The sequence below is a fragment of the Giraffa tippelskirchi genome, chromosome 12 (genome assembly GCF_054371585.1).
Source record: "Giraffa tippelskirchi isolate mGirTip1 chromosome 12, T2T-mGirTip1v1.2.pri, whole genome shotgun sequence".
Taxonomy (NCBI): domain Eukaryota; kingdom Metazoa; phylum Chordata; class Mammalia; order Artiodactyla; family Giraffidae; genus Giraffa; species Giraffa tippelskirchi.
Genome location: NC_137286.1, coordinates 19332583 through 19346289, shown reverse-complemented (window position 1 = coordinate 19346289; position 13707 = coordinate 19332583). Strand labels below are relative to the sequence as shown.

The following is a 13707-nucleotide window of genomic DNA, read 5'->3' as shown; positions in this document are numbered from 1 at the left end:
TATAATCTTTAAAGGTAAAGGGATCCTGAGACCAAAATATTGAGTACTAGTATTGGTTTAGCATAAAGTAAGCAGTTGTTTGAGGATATTAGTGTTCATATTCTAAATGTTCTCTGTCGATATTTAGACATTATATTCTGGATACTATATAGTTGCCAGAAGGCTCTACTGCGTTAGCATGGTAATAAAATGCTGTTCAGGATTTCTTTCAGTGTTTCTCCTAAAACATGATCCTTGTGACACATATTTACAACTGACATAATTTGCCATTCATTACAGGATAATTGATTTGCCACCTTGAGGCTTTAAATAATTGTGGATTCTCCATTGCAGATTCAAATGCATCTTATAACAGATAACTATGGGTCATTATAGACAATTGATAATAAATACCCTTTCAACTCTTAAAATTACTGCAGATCTTTTCTGAAGACATTTATCTTAGTTTATTTGGATTATGATACTTTGTATCTATATATTATCTATCTTTTGAAGTTAGTAGTTACATTTCCCTTACTTAGGGAATCTGCAACTGATTCTTCAAAACATGCTGGTGAAAGTAATTTTAGTTAGATTTAGGTAACAAAAATAGCAACATATAAAACTTCTTTAATGTGTATAGCCTCAAGGTTTAAAAATTTTTTAAATTTCCAATGTTTCCAATATTTATGCCAATATGAAGTTTTTCAATAATGCTATTGTTTATCTTAAAAAGCAATTTAGAATAATTGTATAAATGTGGAAATTCATGTATAAGTTTATTTTTATTATAAAATATTAACAACATTAATATTTATTGAACTAGGTTGATTGTATGCTTGAAAAAAATGAAATATTATATGAATCCTCTTTTTATTTTATTTATGTATTCTTTTTATTTATTATTTTTTATACTTTTTATTTATTTTTATTATGAATCCTTCTTTATTTGACTGCTTCAAGATTTCTTTATTTCTTTATTTAGCTGCTGGTCACGGGATCTTCATTGCATCATGCAGGATCTTTTGCTGTGACACACAGACTCTCTAGTTATGGCACATGGGCTCAGTAGTTGCTGCACTTGGGCTCTCTAATTGTGGCACACGGGCTCCAGAGAGTGTGGGTGCATGAACTTACTTGTTCTATGGCATGTGGGATCTTAGTTCCCTGATCAGGGATCAAACCCGTGTCCCCTGCATTGCCAGGCAGATTCTTAATCACTGGACTACCAGAGAAGTCCCATGAATCCTCTTTTTAGATAAGCAGTATAGATGAGAGAAAAGGGATACTTTGGGGAAGATTATTGCAAATTTTCAAGAGTTCAATTATTCATTTGCATTATCATGGGAAAAAATATAGTGAAACATATTTAAGAATTACTTCCAAGTATAATACCGTTTGGAGAAGGCAATGGCACCCCACTCCAGTACTCTTGCCTGGAAAATCCCATGGATGGAGGAGCCTGGTAGGCTGCGGTCCATGGGGTCGCTAAGAGTCGGACATGACTGAGCGACTTCACTTTCACTTTTCACTTTCATGCATTGGAGAAGGAAATGGCAACCCACTCCAGTGTTCTTGCCTGGAGAATCCCGGGGACGGCGGAGCCTGCTGGGCTGCCATCTATGGGGTCGCACAGAGTCAGACACGACTAAAGTGACTTAGCAGCAGCAGCAGCATAATACCATTTTGGTATGTTGGAGGATGTGACAAAAGCCATTTAGTACTCTAAAAATTAATCTGATTATATGAAGTAAAACTTTAGTTATCTACCATGATAAGGTATTCTTTTGGCCGATTGATGATAGAAAATGATTGCCATTGAAAAGATAGTTTTTTATAGTTTTCAGGAGGAGGTATGCCGTGCCATGCAGGGCCAGATGGGGAAGCGGAGGGGTAGGTCAGGATGCAGGAGTGAGGGGAAGGCATGGACCAGAGCCTTTATTGTGGTTTTTGTGGGAAGGATTGAGAAAGGCAGAGTAAGTAGTAGAACAAGTTTAGAATTGGATAGTTCAAGTAACTTTTGCAGCCTCTGAAATATAAGGGTGGTTCCTAGTTGTCTGGTACCCTACCCTGGGGTGATTTAGGCCCTGGGAGATAGTGTATCAGACTTCAGGAGACTCATAAAAGGATATGTCAAAATACCGTAAAATACAGGTAGTAAAAAACATTAATATACTGACATGCCTTGTGTTTATCTTTAATTGCTTGTGTCCCTCCACAGAATACAAGTTCCACGAGGCAGCTCTTTGTCTACTTTATTCTCTGTAGCAGTCCCAGAACTTAAAATGATGCCTGCAAATGACAATTATTTGTTGAGTGAAGGAGAAGTCCAGTGAACCATAAACCTACTTTTCTTTTTATGCTCCCATTCTTTCTGTCATCTAAGGTTAAGGTCTCTCGATCCTTGTTCCCTGCATCTCCGTCCCCACTGTATCAATTGCTGAGTCTGTCAGGTCTACTGCTGTTATATCTCTGGTATCTCTTTGATTCAGGTTACCAATGGATACTTCAGGCCCTCATTAACTCTTGCCTGGATTATGAATGTAAGTGTGTACTGCGTATTTTATACCTTTTACTTACCCTGTTTTAAAGTTTATACAATTGTTAAATTCCTTATTTATTTTTGACCCGCACAGCAATCTTAGGAGGTCATTTCAGTTAATTCCGTTTATAGAAATAAAGTCTGAGATCCAGGAAGACAGGTAATTTGCCCGAGGTTAGCGTAAGTGGCTGAGCCGGAACCTGATTCACGTTCACCAGTCTTCTTTCCCTAGCCCCTTTTCCTACTATACCTTGCTCAATTAATTTCTCAGTCTTATCACTTCTTTGCTTTACACTTCTTGTGAGTTTTCATGGCCTATAGACAAGTCCAGCCTTCTTAGCCTGACTTTTACTATTTTGTGTCCAATCAATTATAAACCCCAGGCAAAGTCATCTCTATACAATAAATTGGACACATGATACTTTATCAACTGAACAGTTCATCTTGGCACATTAGATCATTCAAGGCCTGCCATCTCCATGAGCTATTTTCATCACTTTCACCCTCTTCCCACCCTAGCTGTATGGAAATTTCTCCCTTTTTCTGAACTCTAACCTTTTACCTATAACTCTCTTGTTGTATATATAACTTAGGGAAGCAATTTTATAATATAGCTATCTATGTTCATGTTATCTTTCTGTAAGGTCTGTACCTTATTGCTTCTAGGTCCTATACAGCAGAAATGAGCACTGAAAAGTTTTTGTTTTCTATGGCTCATTCCTCCACCTTCCAACATCAGCAACTAGCACATTGCTTTGTATATTTGTACCTGACAAGTATGCACTGAAGAAACTATTAATCTTTTGGGTGAATTGGGACATATTCAGTGAGAATACAATATGCTAAAATTAGCTCAAGCATTCACTGAGGATAAGTGGATTAATGAATTACCATAAAGCACTTAGGTTTTATTTGAGAACACTCTGAAATCTCAATATATCCCTATATATTTGCACTTTAAACAATCCTTAATGAATTAAATAAATGTTTTTTATACTCTTATTTGAGTTTTTGAGTTAGTAGGCTTACATTCCATGTATAACACCACTTGAAGTGGTGAATAACTAGTGAATATTAAAGCCCAGCCCTTAGCAGACAAAAGATAACTTGAGAGTAAAAAAATCACAACAGATTTGTATGTTTTAAGGTCTCCATGATGAACCACATAAATTATGTTCTAGTATTTGTTTTATCTTTTCACTTCTGTGAATATTTCTGTGTTCTATAAAATGCCACAATATATATCAATTTGGAAAAGAGTTTACTATACAAGTTTAAAAAGGGGTATTATTTTGAGAGATATTATACAATTTTCAGTGTTAGACAAGTTCTGTAATTAAATGGAGACAGGGTTGACATTTATTACCTGTCTCCTGTCAGTTCAGTTCAGTCACTCTGTTGTGTCCCACTCTTTGCAACCCCATGGACTGCAGCACGCCAGGCTTCCCTGTTCACCACCAATTCCCAGAGTTTACTCAAACTCATGTCACTGAGTCGGTGATGCCATCCAACCACCTCATCATCTCTCGTCCCCTTCTCCTCCCATCTTCAGTCTTTCCCAGCATTAGGGTCTTTTCCAATGAGTCACTTCTTTGCATCAGGTGGACAAAGTGTTGGAGTTTCAGCTTCAGCATCAGTCCTTCCAATGATTACTCAGGACTGATTTCCTTTAGGATTGACTGGTTGGATCTCCTTGCAGTCCAAGGGACTCTCAAGAGTCTTCTCCAACACCACAGTTCTAAAGCATCAATTTTTCGCCACTCAGCTTTCTTTATAGTCCAACTCTCACATCCATACATGACTACTGGAAAAACCATAGCTTTGACGAGACGGACCTTTGTTGGCAAAGTAATGTCTCCTGTAGCTGCTGTAACAAATAATCACAAACTTTTTGGCTTAAAACATCAGAAATATTATTCTTTTGCAGTTCTGGAGGCTGGAAGTACAAGCTCTTTATAACTGCACTGAAATCAAGGTGTTGGCAGGGTGACATGCCCTCTGGACACTTTAGGAGAAAATGCATTTCTTGTCTCTCTAGCTTCTGGTGGTTATCAACATTCCTTGGCTTCTGGACACTTCACTCCATTCTTTAAGGTCAGCATCTTTATATCTCTGCTCTGTCTTTATGTTGCTTTTTCTTCTGTGTGTTGTTAATTCTTTTTATAAGGATACATATAATTACATTTAAAGCCCACCTAGATAATCGATGATGATCTTTCCTTCTCAAAGTCCCTAACTTTATCACATCTGTGAAGATCTTTTTTTTCTTGTAAGGTAACATTTACAAGTTCCTGGGATTACAACCTGATATATTTGGGGGACAATTATCAGCCAATCATAGTAATGGAACACAGCTTTCTAAAGGAAGATACAGAGAAGACTGATTTTTTTTTGACAATGACGGTCAGCACTTTCATTTGGAAACTTCCTAGTGAAGCTCAAACTTTTGTCCTTTGAAAAATTAACAAGTTAAAGGGATATTCAAGTGTAATAGGCTTCTATAATGCTTTCAAATGATTTAACATGTGGGGATAATGATCTCAGTTCAGAAACTGGTTCTAGGAAACAGTAACACGATAAAATGCTATTCACTTTCTTATTGGTTGTAGAAATTACAGTCCAACCAGCAGATCATTAATACTGCAGAACATAGGAGCATTGCAAGTTAATTTTTAAGTAAATTTTTATTGAAGAATAACATACATAGAGGAAACTGAAAATCATAAATGTACATACAACTTGATGAATTTTCACAAAATGAGCAAGTCCATGTCAACAGCACCCGGAATACAGTGTTACCAGCACCCCAAGAGGAGTGCCTTGTGCCCCGTCCTGGCCATTACACCCACCTCTGACTTCTATTGCTATAGAGAAGTTCACCTGTTTCTTGAAGCTTATGTAAGTAGAATCATGTAGTATGTACTCTTTTGTGTCCAACTTCTTTTGTTCATCATTTTGTGAGTTTACCTGTGTTTTTGCAAGTAGCAGTAGTTATTTCATTTTTGTTAGTGTGTAATTTATATTTTATAAATATACCACAATTTATTTAATAGTGGATGACATTTGTGTTGTTTCCATTTGGGGGCTATTACAAATAGTGCTTTTGTGAACATTCTTGTTAATTTTGTTTTATAAAACATTTATTGAGCATATAGTTTGTGCTAGGAATTATGTTTGGTACTAATGATATGGATACAAATAATAGAGATTATCTCCTGAAAATGTCCTTGAGTAGGGAAAATAATAAGAGAGATGAAAATGAAAAATGCAGTTATCATATTAAGAACTGTATGTTGTAAGGTAAAGAAATGAACCCTTTGTGAGGGAGATGAGGAAGTCTCTGCTAAAGGAGGCAACATTTGAACTGCTGCTGCTGCTGCTGCTGTCGCTTCAGTCGTGTCCGACTCTGTGTGACCCCATAGACGGCAGCCCACCAGGCTCCCCTGTCCCTGGGATTCTCCAGGCAAGAACACTGGAGTGGGTTGCCATTTCCTTCTCCAATGCATGAAAGTGAAAAGTGAAAGCGAAGTCGCTCAGTCGTGTCCAACTCTTCACGACCCCATGGACTGCAGCCCACCAGGCTCCTCCGTCCATGGGATTCTCCAGACAAGAGTACTGGAGTGGGTTGCCATTGCCTTCTCTGAACATTTGAACTGGATCTTCAAAAATGAGTAGGAGTTTGATTAATGTATTCTATATATAGAGAAAAATGTGTGAAAAGACACAGAGTGTCAAAGGGCAGATGTATTCATAAAATAGGTTTGCTATAGGAATGAGCAGTGTGCAAGAAGGTGAGAGGGAGAAGGATCAGGGAGGAGACAAGAGCGGATGGATATGAAGCTGGAACATTTTAGGAACAGAGGACTGCATGTGTAAAATTCAGTGATTATAAGGAGATGGCATATTTATCAAACTGTGAGAAATTCAGCATGGCTAGAAGATAGACTGTGTTTGGTGGGAGAAGTAAGAACAGAGGAGTGATGAGGAGCAAATGGAGATAAGGATGAGATTTGGGTTGGGCTTATCCCTAAGGAAATTGGGGAGAGGGAGAGTTTAAACAGGGAGTGGCATAATCACATTTGATTTTTAGGAAAATGATCCTTAGGAGCCTGGAGGATAGATTAGTAGGTGGAAGGTTGGTATTTGGAAATCAGTTAAAAGAAATGAGGCTTGGCTATGGTGTGGTAGTGGTGATGGTAGATAGTCGGATATGGAACTAGTCTGATTATACACACAAGAAGACTTGCTGACCAGGATTGATAGGCAGATATGACATACAACTCCAAAATTTATAGTTTGAGAGACTGAGTGAATAGTTATGCTATCCACTGATATAGGAAATATAAGAAGGAGAAGGTATGGTGGCAGCAAATAATAAAGTTTGCACTTATTAGGTTTGAGATGCTGGTTAGTTAAGTAGTTGGAGGTATGTAGGAAGAATTAAAACTGTGTGTAGAATTCAAGAGAGGTCAGGGATATAAATATATATTTGATACTTATCAGTGTTTAGAATATCATTGAAGCCACAGGAATGGGTGAAATAATCCAGGGAGAGTATAAAGAATGAAGAGAGTAGGTCCACAGAATCAACACAAAGTAACTTGAACACTTAAGAGAAGAACAGGAAAGTGAGTCTGTGAATGTGAGATTTTCCCATCCCCTGTCTGTGATTTCTAATTTTTCTACTGTAACATTATTCTTGTGTAATATAAAACAATAACACTGAAATAGTACATAAAAGCATAAGATGAAAAGTCTGTCTCCCTGCTCAGTCCATTCTTCAAAACAAATATATGTTTCATTGTATATTTTGGTTGCTAAAAGTCTTTATCTAAGTTTGAATAGTATGCTTGTTCCTCTGATGTTTTATCTACCTACTTTAGATCATGATGTGTGCTAATCAGAAGTCTAAGGTGATCACCAAGACTCCCTCACTGGGGGCTTCCCTGGCAGTCAAGTGGCTGGGATTCTGTGTTTTGACTTCCTGGGGCATGGGTTTGATCTCTGGGTCAGGGAACTAAGATCCTGCATGCTGCGTGGCCAAAAAAAACAAAACAAAAAGAAAAGAAAATTAAAAAACAATTTCTTGAACTGAATAAAAATGAAAATACAAAATATCAACTTAAAAAATTAAAATAATTTCCTCCTCATGGTGTGCATCCCCTGTATAATCTTCTCCCTTTGAGGGCTGTTGGAGACCTGTGAATATTATCAGCTGTAACTAACAATTGGGCTTCCCTGGTGGCTCAGACAGTAAAGAATCCGTCTGCAATGAGGGATACCTAGGTTTGATCCCTGGGTTGGGAAGATCCCGTGGAGAAGGGAATGGCTACTCACTCCAGTATTCTTTCCTGGAGAATCCCCATGGACAGAGGAGCCTGGCAGGTTACAGTCTACGGAGTCGCAAAGAATCGGACACGACTGAATGACTAAGCACATCACATAACTCTTAACAATTAGGTTATTAATCAATTGACTTTTAGTTAATACATTGGATATTATCTTGGGTGGACCTGACCTGTTCAGATGAGCCCTTAATAGAGGGACTGGGTCTTTTCAAAACTGGGTCTTTCCTCCAGGCTTGAGGAAGGAAGCTGCTGTATTTTGAGAAAAGAGAATCATATGGCTAGGACCTGAGGGTAACCTCTAGGAGTGGAAAGTGATTCCTTGCTGACAGCAGCAGGAAACCAAGGACGTCAGTCATACAATTGCAAGGTGATGACTTCTGCCAGCAATTAAAGAGTTCTGAAGAGAACTGCAAACCTCATATGTGACTACAACTGTGACTTACACATAGATTTCAACTTGGTGAGATCCAGAAAAGAGCATCCGGCTAACCCAGACTCTGACCCACAGAAAACTGAGAGGTAATAAATGTGTTTTAAACTGATAAACTTATAATAACTTATCATGCCGAATTAGAAAACGAATGCAACTTTCAACTGCAAATAGAAAGATAGAGATATAATTTATTTACTTTATCTCTACCTCTCATTATTTAAATGTTAGGTTAATTTTTAATTTTTCAACTGCTTAAGTTTGTTTAATTCCTTTTGCTCCCATTTTTGTTCAGTTTAAACTTTAGCTAGTGTCTTGATTTCTATTAATGTGAAAGAAAGGAACCTGGCTTTAGTCTGGGGCACTTCAAAAAGATGAAAATATTATGTAATAAAAACACACTGCACCTGTTCAGGGTGAATTATTATTAGATAAAAGTCCCTAAGCAACGTGAGTTACTTGAAATAGGGTGCATGCACTTGCAAGTTGACAAACTCAGCTGGACCTTTCACAAAGGCTCTGCCCTGCTTATGAAACCATCCCCTGAGATGCCTAGGGAAGACAAGCAAAAGCTGCCAGGAAAAGACTAAGGGAAATTAAGTATAGGAGCTCCATCTTGGCAGCTAAGGGATAATTTAAGTTTATCTGACAGAGACTTAGTGAAGTGTAATTTAATGCTGGCAAGATAAGCAACAATGCTATCTAATTGGGAACCCCCAGCATCATTGGATTTTCTGATGCTCTTCAATCTGCTTGAATTATTTGCTGTTAAAGAAGTCACATTTTATAGAGTTCTTTGTAAGTGTGGTAATAATTTCCTACAACATCACCTGCTATGTATTTCAAGTCATGACCATGAAAAGTCTCTTCTATAACCAAAATTGTGTTCCCCGGGCTTGGTTTAGATTGATTCTCAAAGTTAAAAAACTCATAAATAGTGTTTACGATGACATCAAAGTGCCACTGTTTTTGAATTACGTGTAGAAGAAATCTTTAATTCACTTTAACAAAAGACTTTTTCTTTTTTGGTGGGAGGATCTCAAGAAGTCTCTGGAATTGATGGAAAGTATAGAGAAGGAGGTTCGGAAACATGGTGCTATCACGACTGTAAATGTATGGTAGATTTAAACCCTAGGATAGGGAATCTGCTAGTTTCCACTTCCAGAATCTGAACTGTCAGAGGGACTCTTCAGGGACCTCTTTGACTTTCATCAAAAATTGAGGGCAGGGAACCTGGATTGCAGTTGCACCAATACTGTACCCTATGATAGAGCGAAATGGAGTAATTGTTCAGAAGGATACCTGGATGCCAGGCAGGGAGAAAAAAGGTACTGAGGATTATGGGTTGTCTAGCATTTACAGCCTGAGAGAAATCTATGTCCTTTTCAGGGGCTACAACAGGCTAAACTGAAAAGGTTATGGGGAGAAAGCAGGGATGTCATTAAACACTAAACTAGGCTGAAAAAAAAACCAATCTTCCCATTCACTAAGCTAGAACAAAAAAAATACCTCTAAATCTGGAAATTGATACCTTTCTGCTTTAAATTATCACCAAATAGTGAAGGGAAATGAGAGATTTCCAAGTGTTTTTGCTTGCCTGCAAAGCTTTCCTCCAACTTGTCTGATTAATTTCAGATTCAGTGTCTACAATATTATTAAAATATGATTTCTTTCAACTTGTGCCTACTATAATAAATGTTTCTATGTTATTTCCTATCCCCCATTAAATAGAGTATAGGTAACATTCTGTTTTATTCCTGATTGCTCTCTGACCAGAAACCAGGCAGAGGGCAGATTGCCCTCTTTATTTGCTATTGTATTGTTCTCCCTAACTTTCTTGTGCTTTGCTGCTTTAGCGTTTGCAGAAAGTGCTACTTAGATTGCAAAGTTCTTTTCTTCAAGTTACAGCATGTTCAGGAAACTTATTTTCTGAATTTCTTGCTGCTGCTGCTGCTGCTAAGTCGCTTCAGTCGTGTCCGACTCTGTGCGACCCCATAGACGGCAGCCCACCAGGCTCCCCCGTCCCTGGGATTCTCCAGGCAAGAACACTGGAGTGGGTTGCCGTTTCCTTCTCCAGTGCATGAAAGTGAAAAGTGAAAGCGAAGTCACTCATTCGTGTCCGACTCCTAGCGACCCCATGGACTGCAGCCTACCAGGCTCCTCCATCCATGGGATTTTCCAGGCAAGAGTACTGGAGTGGGTTGCCATTGAATTTCTTAGAGCATGCTTTTTTCAGACCAGTTTTTCCCTGGGACAATTAAAGCTGAGAATTGGTAATTATCTTGATACTTCAGTAGGAAAATCCTCTTGCCTCAATTATATGAAAGTGGATTTCTTGGCTGTAATTTGAATAGCTGTATTTGTTCTTCTCTTCGCTTAGCCTTTCCGGTCTTTTATAGCAAGTTCTTTTTTTAAAAGATTTTTCTTTTTGATGTGGACCATTTTTTAAAAGTATTGAATTTGTTACAATATTGCTTCTATTATTTGTGCTTTGTTTTTTTCTTTTTTCTTCTTGACCACAAGCATGTGGAATCTTAACTCCCTGACCAGGGACCAAACCCATACCCCTGCATTACAAGGGGAGTCTTAACCATTGGATTGCCAGGGAATTCCCTACATAAGGTTCTTTTGAAGGAAGGTAGATGCTGAAGAAGGCAGCTTCTTTTCAGAGATTGTGAACGTCTAGTCATGATACAGTTGTGCTGTACGATCTGAAAAATGATTACTGTAAGGATAATGTGATCGACTTTTCTACTATCACTTTAAAATGTAATTATGTAGTCAACTGCCATTGGAGAAGAGAAAATATTTTCAAATTAGATTTTTCTTCCCATTACAAAATGAAAACATCTAATTGCTCATGAAAAATAAAGCCTGTATGATTCCTTTAGGCACATGTAAGCCTAAAGGTGGAAGCCTAAGGAGTTTCATCTCACTGTGCTCATTTAAAAATAAGTAAAAGCTTAGTAAAGTTTTATCTGACTACATATTAACATTCTAGGTCTTTCTGCTTTATAAATCAATTTGAAATACCTTCATAGAAATTGTTTCAGTGAGTTAAAAGAGAAAGTTCTCTTAGGGGTAAAACAAGAGAATCCATTCCTTCTTTAGTGTATCTCTTTCAGTCAAGCAAGGCTGAGTCCAGCAAGATAAAAACGAGTCCCTTGGGCAGTCTTTATACAAGCCAGAAAATTGGATGCTAAGTCCACTTTTTATTTCCTTGCTGAGGGAGGAGCCCTGACATGGAGTTTGCTCCTGGATACTCTACTATGCAGGACAGGGTGAGGGACATGAACAGGTATGCCAGACACTGTACTTTTTCTACCTCTTTCACTGGGATCTCTTCTTGGCTTTACAAGAAGGTGGTCTCTAGAGTTTTCACAAAGGTATTCTGATTCATATATTGTTATTTATTCAGTGTCTCTGTGAAAGAAAGAACGTCTGTAGCTACATAGTCCATCTTTCTAGAAATATTTTAAAGGTAAAGCATTTTTAAGGTATAGTATCTGTTGTCAGTAAATAATGATCTCTTATTCTAGTTAGGCTTGCCTTGTGGCTCAGCTGGTAAAGAATCCGCCTGAAATTCAGGAGACCTGGGTTCGATCCCTGGGGTGGGAAGACCCCTTGGAGAAGGTAAGGGCTACCCACTTCAGTATTCTGGCCTAGAGAATTCTGTGGACTTTACAGTCCAAGGGGTTGCAAAGAGTTGGACACGACTGAGCAACTTTCACTTTCACTTTCATTCTAGTTTATTACAAAATGAAACATTCTGAAATTATTTTCATGTTCAGTTTATCCTGAACTACTCTTTTGCTGTATCAGTTTATCTAGGGGAAGACAGGCTCATTTGTGAGTTTTTAAAGTTCAAGTTAATTATTGGTTTGCATAATCCCAACCTCCTATTTTTTGTATGCTTAAATTAAAAAAAGATAGATTATTTTTGTTAAGGATAATAGGCTACTGACTAGGTTTGTTCTGTGTGTGTGTGTGTGTGTGTGTGTGTGTGTATCAAGGAAACCAAGGGAAGAGCCTGGGTATTTCCTCCAGACTTATAAGAAGTAGGATGCCTGCCTTTCAGAATAGTGGGAAATCGAATGTCTGTGTTAGCTGGAATTCATTATGGATGCATTAAAATCAGGAAAGAGGTCAATTTATATGGAATGACCCTTTGGCATTAGTAAACTACAAACAGTTATTGATTGCTACTGATTCCCACTGTCAAAGGTAGTTGTGTGATTATGCTAATAAATTTGTATCTACTGCTTACCTTAAGGTAACTTACAGTTTGAATTGTGTCACTTTCAAAAAGACACAATGGAGTCCTAACCTCTAGTACCTCTGACTGTGACCTTATTTGGAAATAGGGTGTTTACAGAGGTAATCAAATTAAAACAAGGTCATTAGGGTGGCTCCTAACCCAATGTGACTGGTATCTTCATATGGAAATTTGGACACAGAGATAGACATATACACAGGGAGAATTGCCATAGGAAAATTAAAGCAGAGATTGGAATAATATCTCTTCAAGCAAAGAAACACCAAAGATTGTCAGCCAACCACCAGAAACAAGGGAGAGGCATGAAACAGACTTTTTAAAGTTTTCAGAAGGAACCAACTATGCCAACACCTAATCTTAGACTTCTGGCTTCCAGAATCGTGAGACAATAAATTGCCATTGTTTGAAACCAGTTTTGTGGTATTTTGCTAAAGCAACCCCAAGAAACAATACGATAACTCCTTATATTATGTTGCAGAATTTTTTTCTAAACTCTTTACAAATGATTATCAAAGATATTCAATATCTATTACTGTAAACACATCCTGGGGTATATAGGTTTGTGTTATTGCCTGTCAACGTGTGGTTGAACCACACTCCATTTTGAAGGCTCCATATAAGGCCTGTCCCCTGCCCTTCCTGTGTGACTCAGCTTTAGCCTCCTCACAAGAAATGTGCCCAAGCCAGATAAATTCCCTAACAGCTTTTACCCTTGTCTTCATCTGATACGAAAACTGGAAGAATGCTTTTGCTGACACAGATGGTTGATGGTCTTCAGACCCCTGGGTTTCACTGGTTCTCATCTCTCATAGGTGTGGAGGTGCTTTTCACTATGTAGTCAAATTCTGGTTTTAGCCTTGGCCCCTGAAAGTCTTCTTGTGCCCCTTTAGGCATCACAGAGTACAGCTTCAAATGCCTCTCCATCATCATCTGCCCGGTTCTTACCTGCAATAAACTTCCTAATTGCACTTTATAGAGTTTCCTGCTTTGTTTTTTCCTTTCAAGCTCCTCAGTTTGGAGGAGGAGAAGGCAATGGCACCCTACTCCAGTACTCTTGCCTGGAAAATCCCATGGACAGAAGAGCCTGGTAGATTGCAGTCCGTGGGGTCGCGAAGAGTCGGACACGACTGAG

The 13707-nt window shown here is 38.2% G+C and overlaps 1 protein-coding gene across 4 annotated transcripts in view; it reads left to right on the top strand.

Annotated features, from left to right (window-relative positions):
• Positions 1–13707, top strand: part of LOC145528800 (uncharacterized) — a 159313-nt gene that overhangs the window by 62098 nt on the left and 83508 nt on the right. For 2 of the 4 annotated variants that reach the window (XR_014070691.1, XR_014070669.1), the window contains 3 exons: positions 2472–2522; positions 4449–4615; positions 5301–5419. The gene's annotated coding sequence lies outside the window, so the exon portion shown is untranslated. Of the gene's footprint in view, positions 1–1378; positions 1669–2471; positions 2523–4448; positions 4616–5130; positions 5420–13707 lie in introns of those variants that run through there. The other 2 variants (XM_081547774.1, XM_081547773.1) reach the window with 2 other exon arrangements.